Genomic DNA, 20344 nt, shown 5'->3' with positions numbered 1-20344 from the left:
ACAAATGAGCCTTCTCCCCTAATATTACACCTGCCTTATGTTCCATTCATATGTGATTAAAACTTTACATGCATTTATTTTGGTTAGAAGACCTTTGCCTCCTGAGTCCAGAGGTTCAGAGTTTCACTCCTATAACCTGGGCAGAAGGTAGCCTCAAACAACTTTAAATTTGAGAGACCTTAATAAATCTCTTGAAAAATCCCATGTGTTCAAAAGGCTCTTGTGTGAGTTCCAGTCTGTTCCCTTTGGCAGCAGATCCGTAAGTAGGAGCTTACCCCACACATGAGCTAACACCTTTCTGGAGAACTGTCTTCTGCTAATTCCAGGAAGATTTCTAATTTACTACATTTTTTTGCCAACCACATCAGTAAATTTTCTTCCTCTTCCAAGTTAGAACAGAAAGATGTAGAAAAACAATACAGCCTCCTATCTTTTTTGAGCAGACCAACCCTCTAAGTGTTCTGAATGTTTTTCAGCAGAGCTTCTTGAGTGGCAAAGATACCGTATTAGCCTCATTTTGTTCTTTGCTATTTTTCTTTTGGATTTCTCTCACTTTTTTTTTTTTCCATGAATGACTTAATTAACACTGAATCAGCATTCTTTCCTGGAACTAGAACTCCTAGAAGTGTTAGGTATTCACCCAGATTTGTAACTTTTTGTTTAAAGGAACTTTTCTTTAAACTTCATTCTATAAACATGTTCCAGTTGCTTACTGGTGTTAGTCAAGCTTACACAGACTCTACCACACAAAGATGAGTTGTCCAATATGGTAGCCAATAGTCTCATTGTAGCTATTGAGCACTTGAAATGTGGCGAGTCTGAATTGAAGTGTGCTGTAAATGTCAATACATACTGGATTTTGGAGATTTGGAATCCCCCAAAATCTCACTAACAATTTTCATATGATTGCCTGTTGAGGTGGTAATAGATATTTTTTAAAGATTTTATTTATTTATTTGAGAGAGAGAGCCAGCAAGAGAGAGCACAAGTGTGCATGTGCAAGCGGGGTATGGGGGGAGAGGGGAAGGAGAGAAAGAGTTCCAAAAGACTCCATGCTGAGCATAGAGCCCAACCTGAGGCTCTATCTCATGACCCTGAGATCATGACCTGAGCTGAAATCAAGAGTCAAACACTTAACCGACTGAGTCATCCAAGTGCCCCGAGATGGTAATATTTTTGATATATTGGATTAAATAAAATATATTATTAAAATTAATTTCACCTGTTGCTTTTGGATTTTTAAAAACATGGCTATTAGAAAATGTAAAATTACATAGGCAGCTTGAATTTGTGGCTTGTGTTATATTTCTACTACTTGGCATTGGTATAGACAGTAGCCCCAACACTGTGAGAGCAAAGATTAGGATGCTTTGACTGGAGCTATTACTCCAGCATAGATAAAAAAATAAAAGTTATCCAGACGTGGGGGGATCAGATGTGTCTCAGAGGACAAGGAAGAATCACTCAGGTGGGAAAATGGAACAGATATGTTCAAGAAGGGGAGCAATGAGCAAAAGTCATGGTTTAAGATGGCTGGAGCTTAGGGCATGCATTGAAAGATGATGACTATAACAAGGATAATTTTAGAACAATCTGTTAATTCAAAAACATGTTTCCCTTAAGTATTATGTTCATATCACAGAGTTTTTTCTGTTGTAGAAAAAGAACTAATGATACCAAAGAGGAAGCTCACCTTTACCCTACCCAGTTTTGAGAATTTTGGAGAGGAAAAACCCAGAAATAAGGGAGCTCAGGCTCACAGAGCCCCACTTTCCTTCACTTATACAGGTGCTTAATATACTTCCAGGAGTATGAGAGAAGCAAAGACTCTTGGGGGCTGGAGAGGCCCAATGGCATGCTTCCTCAACATGGGAAACCTCCTGCCCGCCCCCCACCCCCAGCTCTCTAGCATCTCAGGAAGGCAATAGGCTGGTGTTCTGGAAGGGGAACAGTGAGACATTAACTGAAACACGTGGAAGAGAAAATATTTAGTGGGACTAAAATTAGGAAAGAAGAGTACATTTATGGAGCATAAATAGCATATTTATCTTACTAAGTGGATTTTGATTTCCTCAGTATTGTGTTAAATCAGACAAAATTTCTTTTAATATTTACCTTTATACAATATAGGGTGGGGGAGAAGGAAGGGGAATGGAAAGGAGGAAGGTTATTTCTCTGTCTTCTAAATATGTGTATATTTTTAGTTCTGTCACCTCAAAATTTGAAGTAACAAAGGAAAATGTTACCACAAAATAGTGGGACTAGGATGTGAAGGGGAGTCTAGTGGGTACATCCTGGGTGACTTTCCATTTCTCAGCAGTTTGAATGATTCTTCCCAGGATCATGCACCTGGTGGCAGATGTGCTGTTGTTATTTGGAGTATCTGTGAGGGATGTTCACCTATTGGGTAGCTCTTCCTTTGATTCAGAAAGCTATCTTACTGTCCTTCCAGTAATTCCTCTTTACTTTAGTTAATTCAAATTGGCTTATGGTTAGTTGTAACCAAAAAAGTCCTGGCTAGTGCTTGGAGTACTTAATAACTAAAACAAATACATTTTCAAGTATTTTAGAAGTATTTATATATAAGCAATGCAGTTGACAGGTGCATGGTAGTCAACAATGCTTTAGATAGTGCTATTATGTAGAAAATGTTATTCATGCATTATCCCCAAACTTCACCCAGGAAACATATTAGTAACCTAGATCAAGTTACTAAATAAATATGAACACAATAAGACAATTTAGTTTTATTATCCAAACTTTATACCCCAAGACTGCCAATGAAATTAGATGATAAGGATCAGTGAGATTTTATTTAGCTCTGTCCTCTTCTCTACTGTCTTTATTATATAAAGCAACATCTCAACTTCAGTGGTTTCTGCTTCTTTCCTTCTTCTTTGTCCATCTATATGCAAAAGGCAGGGATGGAGATTGAGGGGTCATGTATGGATGTCTCTGATTAAAAAGGTTTTGAAGAGAAATCTCAGATGTGGTCCAATTTAGATAATCACTTGCACATCGCCTCTGGAAACTTGTCTCTAGCTTAATGTGTAAGAATTCTAAGCTTGGGCAGTGCTAAGGATGTAAGTATTTTAAAACAGTTTTGTTTTTTATGTAATTTTCAGCTCAAGGATCTGCAGCAGCTTTCTCTTTTATTTAGTGCTACCGTTCACTTAGTCATTCAAAAAACTATGCTACAGACTGTTGTGTTTTCATTTTCATTTGTCTCCATAGATTTTTTGTTTTCTTCTTTAATTTCTTCATTTGGCTCAATATTCACAAATCAATCAACATGATATACCGCATTAACAAAATGAAGGATAAAAATCACACGAACATCTTAATAGATGCAGAAAAAACATTTGACAAAATGCAACATCTGTTCATGATAAAAATTCTTAACAAAGTGGGTATAGAGAGAACATACCTCAACATAAAAAAGGCTGTTTATGAAAAATCCACAGCTAACATCACACTCAATGGTGAAAAACTGAGAGATCTTCTTTTAAGATCAGGAAAAAGACAAGGATATCCACTCTTGCTGCTTTTATTCAACATAGTACTGGAGTCCTAGCCACAGCGATCAGACATGAAAAGGAAATAAAAGCATCCATATTGGTAAGAAAGAGGTAAAACTGTCACTATTTGTGGATGACATGATACTACACATAGAAAACTCTAAAGACTCCACCAAAAAACCATTAGAGGTAATAAATGAATTTGGTAAGCTTGCAGGATACAAAATTAATACAGAAATCAATTGTATTTCTATACACTAATAACAAAGTAGCAGAAAGAGAAATTAAGAAAACAATTCCATTTACAATTGCACCAGAAAGGATAAGATACCTAGGAATAAATTTAACCAAGGTGGTAAAAGACCCGTACTCTTAAAAACCCTTGATGAAAGAAATTGAATAAAACACTAACAAGTGGAAAAATATTCTGTGCTCATGGATTGAAAGATTAATGTTGTTGAAATGTCCATCCAACCCAAAGCAATCTACAGATTCAGTACAATCCCTATCAAAATACCAACAGCATTTTCACAGAACTAGAACAAATAATACTAAAATTTGTACGGAACCACAAAATACCCCAAACAGCTAACACAGTGTTGAGAAAGAAGAACAAAGCTGGAGGTATTACAATTCCATATTTCAAAATACTCTACAAAGCTGTAGTAATCAAAACAGTATAGTACTAGCACAAAAAGACACATATTTTTTGGATAGAGAGTCCAGAATAAAACCTACATTTATGGTCAATTAATCTTTGACAAAGGAGGCAAGAATATACCATGGGGAAAAAGTCTCTTCAATAAATGGTGCTGGGAAAACTGAACAACATGCAAAAGAATGAAACTGGACCACTTTCTTGCACCATACACAAAAATAAACTCAAAATGGATTAAAGATCTAAATGTGAGACTTGAAACCATAAGACTCCTAGAACAAAACTAGAAGAGAACATAGGCAATAATTTTTTTGACTTCAGCCATATAATTTTTCTAAATATGTTTCTTATGGCAAGGGAAACAAAAGCAAAATAAACTTTATTTTGGGACTACACCAAAATAAAAATATTTTGCATAGCAAAGGAAACCATCAACAAGGTGAAAAGGCAACCTGCTGAACTGGATATTTGACAATGATATATCTGGTAAGGAGTTAATGTCCAAAATATATAAAGAACTTATACAACTCAACATCAAAAAAACCCACATAATCTGATTAAAAATGGGCAGAGGACCTGAACAGATATTTTTCCAGAGAAGACATACATGGCCAACAGGCACATGAAAAGATACTCAACACCACTAACCATCGGGGAAATGCAAATCAAAACCACAATGAGATATCACCTTACATCTTTCAATATGACTAGAATCAAAAAGACAAGAAATAACAAGTATTGGCAAGGATGTGGAGAAAAAGGGACCCTCGTGCACTGTTGGTGGGAATGTAAATTGGTGCAGTCACTGTGGAAAACAATGTGGAAATTCCTCAAAAAATTAAAAATAGATGTAATATATGATTCAGGAATTCCAGTACTGGGTATTTACCCAAAGAAAATGAAAACACTGATTTGAAGATATACAGCTCCATGTTTATTGTGGCACTATTTATGATAGTTATAATAATTGCAATACAAATTTACAATTACAAATTTATAGTAATTATTTACAATGTATGGAAACAACCCAAGTGTCCATTGATCAATGGAAGGGTAAAGAAGATATGATATATACACAATAGAATATTACTCAGCCACAAAAATGTATGAGACCTTGCCATTTTCAATAACTCGGATGGACCTAGAGGGTATTATGCTAAGTTAAATAAATTAGAGAAAGGCAAATACCATATGATTTTACTTACATGTGGAATCTAAAACAAACAAACAAATGAATTAACAAATAAACAAAAAGCAGAATCATACCCCTAAATACAGAGAACAAACTGATGGTTGCCAGAGGAGAGGGGGGTAGCGGATGGGCAAAGTTGGTGAAGGGGTGGGGGACACAATAGGCTTCCAGTTATGGAATGAATAAGTCACAGGAATAAAAGATACAATAGGGAATATAACCAGTGGTATTGTAATAGCATTTTATGGTGACAGATGGTAGCTACACATGTGCTGAGCATAGCATGATATATAAACTTGTTGAATCACTATATTATACACCTGAAACTACTATTACATTGTATATCGACTATACTTCAATTAAAAAAACAGAAACTACAGATATTGGCATGTCTACCAAGGGACATATGGGAATAGATGTTGGATGCAACTAAACAGTCTGTTGTTGGAACTGTCAACTTCTCTCAGTCCTTCCTTCATATGTTGTCTCTTCCATGCTCCTCCACCTCATGTGCATTATTCTGCTGGGATAATCCAGGGCTTATTTTTCCACCGTTCCTTTCAATTGGTACTATCAGTTCATCAGTTCTTGACTTTCAATAAGGATAATTTTATACATTTTAATTTCTAGATAGCTAGGCTATTTATGAGGATAAAATTGGTTTTAGAAAGATCACTCTGTCCCTTGTTGCCAAATAGCTATTATGATATACTGTTTGGGCCCCCAAATTACTAAAATTGCCCCCAGAAAAATTCTAGATTTTATATTTGTGCTTTTCGAAGTGTCCATGTGACACTGATTCAAGTGATGGAAAATACTGCTGGAAAATAAATGGCCATAACAAACTCTTATGATCAAAGTGTCCCAGCATCTTCAGGGATTTAACTGAATAACCAAACATATAGCAAATTGTTATTTTTAAGCAGTGCATCCTAAAGAACTGCACATTTTTAATAGCATTGGTCTTGGGAACTATGTTTCCAAGTCAATAAAACGTCTTAGTGTTCACAGCTAGTGTTTCACTGTAGTTTTCTGTCAAAATATTTAGAAATAACAAAATTCATTTTTATAATAGCTTAATTTAGAAATATTGGCTCTTTACCCCTTCTTATCTCTACTCTTTTGAAAGATAAAGGATTGTCTTAAAACTGCTGGCTACACTCATGGCAAGATATTACAGTTAAATTAACACCTATCATTAAAAGTTTGCCAAATAACAATTAAAGGTAAATGATATTTTCAAGAAATTGAGTAAACAAAGTTATGATCTTCAATTATCTTTAAAAGCTTTGATGTAAACCTCAATTGACTAAGAAGGAAAATGAATAGACAAGTTCTGATCACATGTCAATTATACCATCAATATACTAAATATTGCAAAAGTGGTACATGGCATAAAAATGAAGAAATTTGGTGTGCTCTTGAGTTGAAATTGATATGAAAAGTTTTATATTTGTGTTAAGAAGTGGAACTAATCTACCTTCTACCCCAACTAAAATAGGAGATATAGAAAGGGTAAATGTGACTTGTAGTCCACTGGCTAAAAAAGAAACAGCCAATTCATTGAAAATTTATGTCAACCTGATTATTTACCGTGTAATACCAAGTGGTGGACTGGTTACTATAATTTCTACTCTTTAACATGCTGTGGGAATAGCATGAAGACATATTCATCCATTTAGATTTTTAAATTAACAGAGGCAGGGACACCTGCGTGGTTTAGTCAGTTAAGCCTCTGCCTTTGGCTCAGGTCATGATCTCAGGGTCCTGGGATCGAGCCCCACGTCTGGCTCCCTGCTGAGTGCGGAGTCTGCTTGTCCCTCTCCCTTTGCCCCTCCTCCTGCTCTCTCTCTCTCAAATAAATAAATAATTTTTTTTTAGAGATTTTATTTATTTATTGAGAGAGAGAGAATGAGAGAGAGAGAGAGAGAGCACATGAGAGGGGGGAGAGCCAGAGGGAGAAGCAGACTCCCCACCGAGCAGGAAGCCCAATGCTGGACCTGATCCCTGGACTCCAGGATCATGACCTGGGCCGAAGGCAGTTACCCAACCAACCGAGCCGCCCAGGCACCCCAAATAAATATCTTAAAAAAATAAATTAACAGAGGCATATTATCTTAACTCTACAAGGACAGAAAAATTGTGTTACAACAAAAAGCCCAAGGTAGTGGGAAGGCTGTTCAACTTAGAATGTTGCTACCATTTATTTTCTAAAACTCTGAAGACAATGCATGGGGAACTTTCTAATAAAATCTCCAAAACTACTTTATTGCTATATTTAATGGCACTGACGTTCATTCATTCAATCAATCAACTTAAATACAGTGCCTGGTATGCACATACTGCTTTAGGCAGTTGGAAGTGGTGTAAAAATGAGTAAGATATGGTGCCTCCTGTCAAGGAGTTAGCACGTAATAGAACTGTAGAACCCAGTCCAGTGTTTGGGATTCAATAAATACTTGTCCAACAAAATGTGTGCAATAAAAGAGAGCTGCCCAAAATATTGTGGACAAACTGCATGGAAGATTTGGGTAAGGGTTTGAAGAGTTGATCTTGAAGGATGAGTGTAAGTTTGCCAAGATTTTAAGGAAATAGGGTGTTTTAGAAACAAGAACAGACTTGCCGTGATACAAACTTACACAATGTTTGTGTACTTGGAGAAGGAATGGAGATGAATTTATGATGTTGAACTTAGACTATGAGTGGGAGCAATCATAGATGGTGCTGGTAAATATGGTACATCTAGATTGTGTGAGTCCTGTTTGGCTCTGTTTAAAGGAGCTTAGGAACTAGTCTTTGGAATGTGGAAATCCAGAGTGGGCTTTAAAAATGAGAATCATAGAAGCAGATTTGTGAACTTCAGAAGCAGTATGGGTATAGACTGGAGGGGGAAGATTGGTGTCAGGAAGAAAGAGAATTTTTCAGGAGATTAGGAGGAATATACTAAAGCAGTGACATGGTAAGTTGGAGAGAGAAATGGGTAGTTTTGAGTGGCATGACTTGGTGGCTGATTATATATATGGGGTGTGGGAGAGGGGACTTGAATACACCCCTGTAGCTTTTCTAGGCATACATTCTTGAGCATAACTACATAAAATAAATTGGATTAAATGGAAACTATATTATAATTCAACCTCATGTTTGCTGTTGTTAAAAAATCAATTTGACAGGGCACTTTCAACTAAGGGCTGATGAGTCATAAATCATCAAGCAATAACCTTAGGACCTTGGTGAATTTCTCACCATTCTTTAGCACCTGCCAGCATTCCACGCTAACATCAAAAGCTTTTTAAAGTTAAAGAAGAAGCAGTGCTTTGTATGCTGTAAACATTACATAAGTGCAGGAGTACTTCACACAGTAATTGTATTGAAATCACGTTTTCTCTTCTATGTGGGGTAGTTAGCCTCTCCCTCTATAATTTAGCACATAGTAGGGGTTCAAAAAATATTTGTTGAATTTGCATATTGGTTATATCTTTGACAATCAATAGCAGAAGCTCTTTTAAATGATATCTTATTAACTAATCTACTGGTTAAATAACAATTCCTTCTTAAAGCATGTTGACTGCTGACCAAAGCACTCTGAGTGCCTTGGCTGAGACTACTCTCTAGTCCACTTGCTCACATGGAATCCTTATGAAAACTAGTTGGGCTTGGTCCTAAACCTGATAATGTCATTTGAATTGGTTGTAATGGGTTTGAAATTTAATTACATTGTATTAATAAAATATAAATGTAAAATGTAAGGGAGATGATTTCTTTGAAAATCATGTCAAATGCTTTTGAAAGACTCAGTGGATGTGAGTTGCTAAAAATTACTATCCAAATAGATGTGAATAAAACATGTAAAATAAATAGTAAAATCTAGAATATTTACTTCAAAATCTGTACTTTGTTAGTGTTTTTATGTTTTTGGTCTGCTTTAAAGAAAACTAAACCAGACAGAAATCATAGATGATGCATTATGGATGAATTTGTTGATGAAAGACAACATGGAAATCCAATCAGTAGTCTTATACACACTAAAAATTGCCTTGACCTTACATCAAAATAATAGCAAAGAAATATACCTTTTTTTGGATTAAATAAAATGTTTATGGAAAAATATGCATTATTTAGAAAATTTCTGATTTAACTATTTTATTTTTGAACAGTCCATCAGCTGATCATTTCAATGTCTTGGACAAAAGATCCATTGAGAGTAACACATATTAAGGAAGCATACATTAGCAATTAAACAGAAGCATGGACGTTCCTTAATAACTGTTCAAGCACACCACTGGGTTCTAGCCTTTACCATCCTGGCCCTGGATAGAGACATTAACTTCCTCATAAGATTGTTTAATTGCATGTTTACAGCTCTGTTCACATAATAAACCATTCGTATCAGAGAAAGGAAACATTAGGGAAGCATTTTGAGTATATCTCGGAATAATATCAAACAGCAGTAATTTAGAAACATAGTTATCACCTAGGTTCACACCATTGTTTAGTAACGTTATGCCTTGGTGAACAGCTACATTCCATTGAATACTAGAATATTTTTCATTTTGTTTTGAGAAGTGGTCAGAACCAGAAATAAGTATTTTTGTGGGGCTGATTTGACCTTTAAATGGGAGGTTGCTTGCCAGGAAAAGACTCCTTGGACATGTGGGAATCCACTCTGGAGTATGAGCTTGTGGAAAATTCTTTTCAAAGGTGTGGCAGATAGACCTTGGAAATGCCCTGTATAATCCCCTCCCCTTGAGTGTGAGCAGGACCTGTGACTTACTTCTAACCAACATAATATGGCAAAAGTGAGGAGATGTTACTCCTTTAATTGGGTTTGTCTATCTGTCTTCTGTCTCTATCTGTCCATCTATCCACATACACATAGTTGTGTCTTGTTGGCATGTACAGGAGAGACTCTACTGATGAACTTGAAGAAACAAGCTGCTATAATAGGAACTGCCTATGGAGAGGGTCTGCTATAGTCCGAATGTTGAAATCCTAACCCCCATGATGGTGGTATTCAGAGGTGGAGCCTTTAAGAATGATTAGATAGGATTAGTGCCCTTATAAAAGAGACCCCAGAGAGATCCCTTTGTCTCTTCTACCAGGTGAGGGCATAGGAAAAAGATGGTGGCCATGTATGAACCAGGAAGCTGGCTCTCACCAGACACTGAATCTACTGGCGCCTTGATCTTGGACTTCCGAACCTCCAGAAATGTGAGTAATACATTTCTATTGTTTATAAGCCACCCAGTCTGATATTTTGTTATAGCAGTCCAAACAGACTGAGATAGGGTCACGTAGCCGTAAAGCATGATCTCTAAAAGCTGAAGGATGCAAATTATGTTACTTTGAATTTTCCTAGGTTCTATCCTTCCAAAATATTTTTTAATGTGTTATCCAGATTTTCTATTTATCTATAAAAAGATATTTCTGAGTGTCTTCTGTTTCTTAGTTTTCTGGTAGGTTTTTTTACCCTCATTTCTTACTATTGATACACACACACATATTTCCTTAAGAAATAAAAAAGGAATCAAATTTTTAGGCAAATAAAAATGTGTGTTCTCACTGGATTTATTATATTGAGAGAGAAAGCTTTACAGATGTTTTAGAAAAACAGATGACATCACTATCATGAATGACCATGTTCTATTGGTTCCTTTAGAAATATAAAATATATCCAGTATCCTTCTGCTCACATTACTCTCTCCCGTTATCTTTTGCTCCTTCCATTTTTTCCCCTCATTCCTAGTCTACCATATTCCATTTCATCACCCAGAGTTGGCAGATCCATCCTATACAAGTTATATAAAGGATATTTTCTTACGAAATACAGTCTGTTACAAAGTGAAAGTTCTCCTTGATTGCTCATACCAGCATATGTGTTTCCCATCTCTTCAGAAAGTTTCAGAATCTTTGGAGATGGAGGAAAGCAAAGGAAGACCACTTTTATTTAAGGATTCTATTCATTACGATATTACAGTCAATTTTGAGTCTTTCTATAGAGTTACCACTGATCTTGGGAAAATCTTCAAAGAAATAGATACTGTCTTGCCCTTAATGCCTGTAATGCTTCCCAAACGTACAACCTGAGTTTGTGGCATTATCTTATGTTTTTACTTTTGCTCTGGAATGACAACCTAATACTGGTTATTAATTTGATTCTGAATGAATCATACTCTTAATGTATGTGGATTTGCCCATATGGCCTTCTTTAATGTTAATGGGAGTGTAAAAGATTGATTCTGTGTCTTGAGCTGGAAGGTTTTCACTTTCCAGCTGCCTTGGAAAGAACCTAGGAGAGCCCTATGTCATTGTCATGCCAACCAAAAGTAAAATGTTTTTTAATTAATGATGAGAAATAATTTCCAGCTCTACCCACCTGGAGGGGAGTGAAAAGTGGCTGATTCACTTTCAATCATCAAGTTCTTTGTTTGTCAGTAATACAAACAGATCCTTTAAACAACCACAATAACAGAAAAGTAGGGTAATGTTTTGATTTGTCTGTTGAGAACCCATGAAAAATTATCTCTTGGGCCAAACAAAAGCAGTGAATAAGGAGATTTAAAACAAGATACAGCAGGAGATTCTTCTGTCTGTGTAAATAAAGAGCAAGTGTCATAGAAGACATACATTAATCAAGCAATTAACCTTTAAATAGTGTTATTTATTTTGGAAAGCAATCTTGCCACCCCAAGAATTATGGAGAGATTTAAAAAATATGTTAACTCTTTAATGGTTTAAAGAGTTCTTCCATCTAAATGGCTGACAGATTGCTATGTAACTAGAGCCAAGGAACTGATGTGCAGGAATAGGCTGTCAGTCAAGCAGGTGTCATCTTTGCAAAAGTCTGGAACATGTCTTTTTTATTATTGAAGAACATTGTCATGTTGGCAGATTCAGGGACAGGGTATGAAATAAAAAATATTCATGCAAGTAGAAGTATCTCATCCCCCAGATCTGCTTAATGCTTTTCCTCCTGAGGCTGAAGGCCTTCTAGGTCATTTCTGGCCACTAGACTCAATTAAAAATTAGAAACATAAAATTGATCTTCACCCACCTCTAAATGCATCCACATTAGGTGGTACATGGATGTTAAGCTTGTTAATAATTCAAGACTTGCATAGAATATTTCCTTGAAACTTAACAGTTTGGAGAAAAAGAACATATCCAGGTTACCCCAGAGGAGAAAACAAATTACCTTTTGCCTTTCTGACATCTTATTCTCCTTCAGTGCACCTGGCCAATCTCCACCTGACAGTGCTCTCAATCATCCAGATGGAAAGGGAGTTTAGGTGGCCCCTCTAAAAACTGATGAGGTTCAGCCTTACCACTGTCTAATAGAATGTGCTCTATAGTGGAACAGTCTACATTATATGCATCTGTCTTTCAGGGACCAATAGGCTGCATATATTCTTGTTTTGCACCATAAAGCAAAGAAATATTTTCCTGACTGTTTCCACATTTACTTACCCATGATATTATCAGTAGATTGCTTTTATCATTATGCCTAGTTTCATGAATAATACTTTAGTGTTGTAGCTTGCTTAATACAGCAGTTAAATAAGATTTTTTATCTTCTAATATATGTGGACCAGAAATAACACTTCTTTTAATGATGTGAGTGTTTATTTTACTTCCAAGATATTCAGTGTTTTAAAATCAAGATAATATGGGAGAGTAATATGATGGATGCTACTCTGTGTGTGCACAAAATAGTAAAGTAAATCAGTTAGCTCATTTTTCTACATAAAATCCTTGCAATTGATTATTAAAACTTATGTAGAACTGTTGATTCAAATTCATCAAGAGGGGGAATAGAATATTTGAAACTGTGGAAATATCTTGAGTTCTATCCCTGCCCACTGACCAGAGAGCTGAAAAATGCAAAATTTGAAACGATTCAGTTACTAAACAGAAGTCTCTAGAGAATAACTATAAGAGTTTTCATTTACATCACCATCCTTGTGCATGTTAAGAAGGAAGGATCACAAAGTTAAGAGTCTATTTCTACTTGAATAATTTCAGTACATTACCAGAGCTAATTTTCTGTAATGTCCCTAAGACGGTAAGCAGAAACTTTATACTCCCTAGTCTCTTGTGATCAAAAACTTCCAAATCAGACTTGCAAATCACCTTCTCATCACATCACTGGAGCTGCCAGATAAGAAAGTCTTGTAAGAAAGGGAACAACCAGAGTGCATTCATTAGTGTCATTGTACTCTAATTGAAGAAGTGACTTCTTTTGTATCCTAAGATGGAAAATCAGTAAGCTTGTGACTGGGCTCCCTATATGTAACTCCTGCCTGAATGGTAGAACAGTAATTACACATTCAAGAATACCTATGATGACAGAAAATACTTTAAAATATGGAATCTACTCTTTGAAGTTTAAGATGGTGATTGTGCTTGAGATAACATTTATTGCCTGTTGCTTTAAAAATTATTGTGAATAGCCTTCCAAAAGGGCATCTTTTATCATCCAGCTTACTGTTTTGCATGTAGCATCTTTACTTGTGAAGACATGATAAGTCATTCATATGTTTCTTTGTGGATTTTAAATACACATGCCAAATCCATATTGGTCTCTATAGAAAGAGCTCTTCTGGTATCATGCTTGTTCCCGTGGTCGCAATTACACTCCCTCACCTTTGCAGATAGAAGGATGTGCTGATTCTGGAACCTCATCACGGTTAAAATAAGCAATAATTGCCTCAAGCCAGGGGTGCATTTTGTGGGGGAATGAAGGCAGATCCCAAAGGTGTACCTTTATCAGATCTGTAAACTGTTTTATTACACTATAGCTTAAAATTTGGAAGTTAGGCCATTCTGTTATTTTATATTTTAATGTTTTTGTGCTTCAATTTTGTTATCTGGAAAATGGGATTAATAGTTTCTACATGGCATTAGTGTCATAGAGATAGAATGGGATGATAGATCTAAAAACATTTTGTAAACTTCATAAAGGGCAGTAGAAGTGGAAGTTATTTTTATGAGACTTTCTTTTCCATCTCTCCTGCTGCTTAGTAATGGAGCAGGTTATCTTGCTGGCTACTAAGCTCCCTATAAACGGGGAAATTAAAGCAGAAATTGTCAGACACACTATATAGAGACAGATAGAGTGGAAGTGATGATTGGCAAGATGATCACATGATACCTACCGACTCTAAACCTCTGTGACTCTTTGATTTTATTTACAGATACATTTAATTGTAGAACATTTTTTGGAGGGAGTGATGGGTTTGCCAAATATGTATATCAAGGAGTATATATCAAAACAGTGTTTTAAAAATTATACAGATGTGGTGAAGATGTTTGATTTGTGTACTATTAAGAGATGAATTGTGACAGGTAACTCCTTTAAGGTCACATTTGGCCAATATATCTGTGTCTTTTAGAAATTGTTACCTATTCAGGGAGACCTGAGAACTTTGAATCAGTCTACAATCTCAAAAGCAAAATGAAAGTCTATTACTTTATCATGCTATTTTCTTCATAAAGCATTGATTCATTAAATACAAATGAATATTCAGTGTTTAGGTTAGAATAAATGCTGAAAGCACTAACCCTAATTTTTGCCTTTAGTTTGATAACATATTTCTCATGGCTTGAACATGTTTGGGTTTATTCAGTGTAAGTTCCCTTTGCCCTATTTTTCTCCCATACTTGGCAATATCCATCAGATAATGACCTGCCAACCTAACCCGACTTACTATGCAGAATAATCAAAGTAGGTGAATACCAGCCTCTAGGAGAATTATATTTTCTCCTTCTCAGTTTAATGTATGTGTGTCATAGGAACTCCCTGCAAAATTGTGCCTAGGGGCTTTAGGATCCAAATCAAAGCGATTCATAAAATGGATGCATTATAAATCTAGCTGTGGAAGATTGATGTTAAGGCTCCTTAAATGCTTGCTAAGTCCATTCATGAGCAGGGATGGTACAGTTATCTCCTTTTTAGTAGCCTGCCGTTTTATTGCTCTTTAAAGAAATCATTAAAGATATTTGAAGTTGTCAGATTCAGAGAGTTTAAGTTTTGGAGGAATTCCAGGAAGGAAATGCCTTATACAGAAATGCTCTTAAGACGATTTAGATATAACAGAAGTCTATCCAGTACAATAGACTAATTCAGGGTTTTAAAAATCACAAATACAATCACATCAGTTAACTCACTCTTTCATTCATTTATTTATTCATGTATATATTTATTGTGCCTTATGTGAGTCAAGTACTATTCTGGGTGCCTTGTTCTTAAGAAGGAATAAGGCACACATAGTGCCTCCTTTCATGAAGCTTATGGTACAATTTATATCCTGTGTGAAAAGATGGTGATGATACACGTGATCTCACGTCATTGGCAGCGCATTAGCATGTTGAAGTTTGATGCATATTAGCACGGTTAAATTGCACCTCCAAAAATGGGGGCTGGCATCTCTGGAAAAAAAAAATCACCAAAGTTAAGAGCTAAAGCTGGTAGTAAGAGAACTGCAAAATGATAAGATAAATTTATCAGAGAATTCAAGAAGTTCATACATATCCTGACAATGTAGTAGACCAGATTATTGCAGGGAGGAGTTAATTAAGATTATTGTTAATTGTATTTACTGATAAAAATCCATATTTCATTCCACTACAGTAGAGTGAAACACCATATTGTCAGAATAATGGGGAATCCAGACCTCAGGGAAACTAGGGGGTGTTGATGTTGGTGCCCATCTGCTTTCACTTCCACAATCCCCATGCCACCCTCTTGCTGTGTCTGTCTCTTTAGGATCCAAAATTGTGCTTGGGCAAACCAGAGGGATAACGGGTGGCTTTTAGGTGTTTAAGGGAGGATATATCCTCACCTTTAAATTTTCCTGCTTAAATGTTTCAATCTCACCATTAATCCACTATGCAAACTCTCAAATGCCACCAGCAAATCACATGGACATATGCTGGTTGAAATAGTCCTAATGAAAAGCCATTGTGCTAAGTTTTGAAGGGAGAGAAAACAGATACATTAGACAGTCCCTTACTCTCGAGATTCCTATATTCCAGCTCTTGAGGTAAGAACGACTTTCAGGTTAACTGCTGTTAAAAGATTGAAATAGCATTTTATGATTATAGATGCTTTTTCACAGGATAGTAGCTGATGAATTGCCAGATGAATTGCCCAGCCAGGCCTTTGGCCCATTTTACTGGGCACAGGAGGATGAATTCTCTCATCCTTGTTGCTCAAGAGAATGCCTCTTCATGAGTTAAAATAGCTGACCTTCCTATACTCACGTTAGGGTTTTGGTTTTCGTTGAACACAGCCCAGAGAAGGAAGAGCATTGTAATTGTTTTCTCCATTTCTCCTTGTTTTCTCCATTTCTCCTTTACACGGTGCCTCTTTACAAAGCAGACATGCCTCTTTGGTGAAAGCTCCTTCTCGCAGTTTGACAATTCATCACCCTTCTCTGAGTGCCTCCCTCCTTTTTGTTTTTAAGCTCGATGTTCAGATACTTATCTTCACAGAGGTGAACAGAGAGAACATATTTAAATATGGCATCGATGTGTCCCAACCCAGATGAAAGCCTCTTAAGTCAGTTTCCCTCAATCCTGTTACTACACATTAACTCTGAACAGGATTATCTACCAGCATGCCAGTCAAGATGTTCAGGGGAAGGGGGAAAAAAAAGGAGAGCAAAGAGCCTTTTTGCTCATCAGTCTGCCATGGGACTAGTGGGATGAAAATGTGTTCTGATCTCACTTTTTTCCACATTGGCTACAAGTTACAGTTCCTGCTGTATGTGCTGCAGGAAAAGAAAATTGATCGGACACACACACTCCTTCACAATATATCTGAATTTCCAAAAAGTTAGACAGAAACTTAATTTTTACTTATCTGCATGTGTAATTCATAGCATATTTTTAATCAGTAGTTTAAATAAAGAATTTCAGCAGTTGAGCTCTAAAGAAGTGACAGTTCAAATTGGGTTGGTTTGGAGTTAATGAAATAATTAGCACCATTTCAATGTAGTTAATTTATAGCTGTATATTAAGTGCTCAATTAGTTTAAGAAATTTGAGCTCCCCAAGTGCTGGCTCAAGAAGGGATATGGCTCAGCAGGGGCAAGGTGTGGTTGAAATTTAAGTGCTCAGAGTCACTGCAGTCAGCTATCGCCAATCTCCACCCCACCAACAGTGACCCTAGGGAATGGCATCTGGAAGGAGCTACATTAGCAGACCTGAGAAGACCAAAGGGGTTCAGTGTGTAGTAACCGGGATGTGGAGCAGGAGAGCAGCTGAGAAAGAGCTGTTCAGGATATGATTCATGAATATCCTCTAGACAAACAGGGCAAGATATTTAGGGGCTTTTGAGTTATAGGTTATAGGGATAAAATATTGCCATTTCTAAAGCCCTTTGAGTTTGTCTTATATAATTGAGATAAAAATGCCTCTTTCATGACCTTAATACATGTGATGATTCTGTTTTACTTTTTGCTGAATAGACTTTCTGACCACTAAACTCTGCTCCTTCTTTGTACTTTATTTTTAAAGTGCTTAGGTATGGTTTTAAACTTCTCAATTGCGTCTAATTCAAAAATTTACAAGTTTGACATTTTTAGATTATAATCTCCTAGAGAACAAGAACATATTTTCAACTCAACTGTGTATTAGCACCTGCCTGAAACTTGGGAAGGTCTGAAATTTTACCATCCTTGCAAGCTTATTTGTTAGTCTGACAGTTCCATGGATACTGACAGAAGGTGGGAGACTCCTGGGCTAGAGATAAAGAGCTTTATTGCTACAAGCAATAGTAGCACCCAGAATAGCAGATTTTTTTTGGCACCTTCCCCAGGCCCTAGTTCCCCTGGCCACCTTCCCCAGGGCAATGCAAAGAGGGCCAAAACAGCTGTACTTACAGTGTGTGGCTTTATAGGAGACGAACGCTAGGGTTAGGGGACCAAGTTTTTTTTTATAATGGGTAGTAAGGATGCCTGCCTTTTGTTCTGGAGGGAGGCATTGTTTCTATCTTCTAAGATTCTTCGATATACAAACATTATGGAAAAATTTGTCTGGAACACCTATAGCAAGTGCCTCTGCTTGCAAGATGTGCAGAAATGTGAGAGAACCACAGAGAACTGTCTCCCAATAGTACTCAGCAGTATGTCTTGTGGAGGAACGAAGACTGTCCTCTATAAAGAAGCAGACTGAGGAGAATCTGATGTCTGTCTTCATACAACCAAATGGAATTTCATCTATGCTTCCTGGAGCTCTTATTAGGTAAAACAAGGATAAATGAGTGGAAAGTAAATTAAGTCAGATTTTGAATCACTTATTTTGAGTTGCAAGCTAATATATTGTCCTTCTGAAAAATTCAATTAATATAGAAGTGAAAACCCTGTTCATCCCTCTCCCCCATTCCACCTCCCTAGGGGTAACTACAGTTAGCATTCTGGTTCAAGGAAAGAACTTCTAGTGATTAAAACTGTCCAATGATATGATCAACTTTTCTGGGAACTTTTTCCTACCATAGACAAGCTGAACCACAACTTGTTGGGATTATTATGTGGACAAGATGACCTTTACAGCCCCTTCCAATATTTAAATTCCACATCTCTGGTAAAAATTAAGGTTTTGCGCTATTACTCAGTCTATGAATTGCTTCCATTGTTATTTTAAGGAAAAAATTAAGAGTGTGGTATATTTCAGCTTAGCTGTAAGCAAGCAATCATTACTTCCAATGGTTCTGGAACATCTAGGCAATAGAGAAGTCTCCAATGGAAGGATTTCAATACCCTTTGCTCATTAACTTTCTTATATCAGGGTAGAGACCACTTGTCTAATGGTAAAGAGAAATTAGAACGCTTTCTCAATTTGTTCTATCATGTAGATGGAATATGACATTTCCACTTTCGTTAATGTTCCACACTTGACAAAGATTGGTGGCTAGTGTCATGAAACAGAGGGCATTATCATATTCTTTTCTCTGAAAGGAGATTGTATATTGATTCTTTTTCTATGGCACTTTTCCCAGGAAGGAGAATGGAAGATTTTGAATATAAGCTGTGGTTGCTCATGAGTGTAAGGAACGCCAGATAAGCAAGATAGGAATGAATTTGTTAAATACCAGTTTTCCAAAATTAGTTAAAGCCATGGAGTTTTCTGGCAAAGTTAACATGCTAGCTAACTAAAAAACACTGTATGTGAAAAGTGGCCCCATCTTGTTTTGAAGAATGGTTTGTTTTCCAAAGAGCTGGAATCACTGTGGAGCGCGGGGGATGTAAGGGATGGACTTCACTGCAGGTGGGTGGAGCAGGTGTTGAGAGTGCTGAGCACTGAGTCTGACATATGGAAATCACGCAGTAGACACTTACTGAATGTTGGTGAAGTGAGTGGAATTGGGGAGTGGTTCTTCTGTCTGTGGGCTTCACCTTCCTTCCACTGGTGAATGTAAAACTAAGGAATTTGATATTCCTCGCTGGTGACTTAGTAAAGCTCTAGGTTTTTTTTTTTTAATTTATTTTTTAAAGATTTTATTTATTTATTTGACAGAGAGAGACACAGCAAGAGAGGGAACACAAGCAGGGGGAGTGGGAGAGGGAGAAGCAGACTCCCCACTGAGGAGGGAGCCCGACGCGGGGCTCGATCCCAGGACGCTGGGATCATGACCTGACCGAAGGCAGATGCTTAATGACTGAGCCACCCAGGTGCCCCAAACTCTAGGTTTTAACAGTGTATCCCAGTCTGTGAAACTGAATACACCTGATACTAAAACAGTACCAAATCATAACCTAAGGTGACCTTGATAATTCGGGAGGTACCACTTTAAGACCCTTCTTATGATACTATTTTTAATTTGATCTTTAAAATGCTATTTTGGGGGCTTTGGCTATTTTGATTGAATTTTGAAAGGGGCCATGCTTATAACTGAGTCTGAACATGAACTTAGTGACATCAATTCCAGGAATTTCTGTGGAGTAAGCTGGATGTAGCTGTCTTGAATGCTGTGGAGTGG

The 20344-nt window shown here is 36.7% G+C and overlaps 1 long non-coding RNA gene across 1 annotated transcript in view; it reads left to right on the top strand.

The window, feature by feature from the left end:
* The window catches only part of LOC145722535 (uncharacterized), a 394482-nt gene that overhangs the window by 149442 nt on the left and 224696 nt on the right, over positions 1 to 20344 (top strand). The window contains exon 2 of the long non-coding RNA XR_014146862.1: positions 10468 to 10576. This is a non-coding gene — a long non-coding RNA (uncharacterized LOC145722535). The remainder of the gene's footprint in view (positions 1 to 10467; positions 10577 to 20344) is intronic.

This window comes from Leptonychotes weddellii, chromosome 7, assembly GCF_054177405.1.
Source record: "Leptonychotes weddellii isolate Sample4059 chromosome 7, ASM5417740v2, whole genome shotgun sequence".
In the NCBI taxonomy this organism is placed as follows: domain Eukaryota; kingdom Metazoa; phylum Chordata; class Mammalia; order Carnivora; family Phocidae; genus Leptonychotes; species Leptonychotes weddellii.
This window is presented reverse-complemented; position numbering and strand designations above follow the sequence as displayed.